Genomic DNA, 1,402 nt, shown 5'->3' on the forward strand with positions numbered 1-1,402 from the left:
GTAAGCCGTGGCAGTCGGTGGTCATGGTCCCGTCGGGGTCACCAATTTAGCGAGAAGAGGAAGCTAAATTCAATACTTTATTCTCTCCGGAACACCAGTCTCCGAAATTACAAAGACGCACGTGTTTTCTGAAAGTCGAGGAGCAATAGAGACGCCCCCTCTAAGCATGCAAGTGTCACGGATACAAATGTAACGCAACAATGTTCGAGGCACTACAAGCTGTTCTTACAGTTGAGCCCGCGGTTCAGCGGTATTAATATCAAAGTTCACGCAAGCGAGGCTTTCGGGTCAACTTTTCAGGGGAATGCAAGCGCCGTATGTGAGAAATTCAGGAAAAATGATTAAAAATGATGAGTTTCTCTCCGGATTTTGCATTTTTCTCACAAGAAGAGAGGCTGCAACTACTCAGCGGAAACTGCCCTCGTCATTTCACAAAGCCCAGGCTGAGAACGTGGCATTCATACCGTGAAGGAACAGCGAAAGATGGCAGTGCAAAGGAAAGAAAGACTCGGCATCTGATTCCAAAAATAATGTTGATGTTTCCTCATCGAACACCAGTTCTCCGAACACTCTGCACGAGTTCCCAGAGGCTGCAAACTGGTGTTCCATCCACAGAGCTGAATTTCCACCGATCACAATTGAGGACATGATGAATTGCTTTGTTAAGACTATAAGAATTTAAATATTAAGGCATTTGGACTGTTCAAACATGGTCATGTACCAATTATTGAAGTTGCCACTAGTGAAAATGGAGACGTGATAAGATGTGAATGTCTGCCAGAGATGAAAACGAATTTGAAGTACAAGTTCAATGTCACCAAGCTGGTGAGATCACTTATGTCTGCTACAGTCCATGCTCAGCAGGGAAAGGACCATTCGCCTCCTACGAACACCTACCTGCTTTATGCTTTGCTCTTGAAGAGTTGTAAGATTGACGCAGGGCGAATATTTTTCTGCCTGTACTGATATATGAAGAGACACTTGGTTGTAAGGTCAGTAAAGAGGCATTTATTTTTCCCTCCACCCACCCATTTTTAGAGCATCCACATGGAGTAGTACTTGAAGAGTGTTTGAAAGAGGTGAAAATGATTTTTCTAGGAACTATATATGACACTAAAAGAAGCAGAGTGTAGTCAAGGTATTTGCAAGATTGTGATTGTCTCTAATGGGATAGACCCAGGCTCCTCACCAACATCTGGAGATGAAATGTGACAACAAAAGCTAGCACAGTGACTATGTACTATGCTTATCAACCAATACCACAATGATAACTTCCAGTAGTGAATCGTTTGCCAGTCACTGCTGAGGATGATGCTAGGAGAACAACCTAGAATTAAACTTGAAAAACAGTAAGCATTTTGTTTTGATATTTTGGGGGGTATAATTTGAGCTTAATTAGTGA

The 1,402-nt window shown here is 42.6% G+C and overlaps 1 pseudogene; it reads left to right on the forward strand.

Moving 5' to 3' along the window:
- The first annotated feature begins 347 nt into the window (after positions 1 to 347).
- On the forward strand, positions 348 to 929 carry LOC137995342 (uncharacterized; annotated as a pseudogene).
- The last annotated feature ends 473 nt before the right edge of the window (positions 930 to 1,402 follow it).

Source organism: Montipora foliosa, chromosome 3 (genome assembly GCF_036669935.1).
Source record: "Montipora foliosa isolate CH-2021 chromosome 3, ASM3666993v2, whole genome shotgun sequence".
Lineage (NCBI taxonomy): Eukaryota > Metazoa > Cnidaria > Anthozoa > Scleractinia > Acroporidae > Montipora > Montipora foliosa.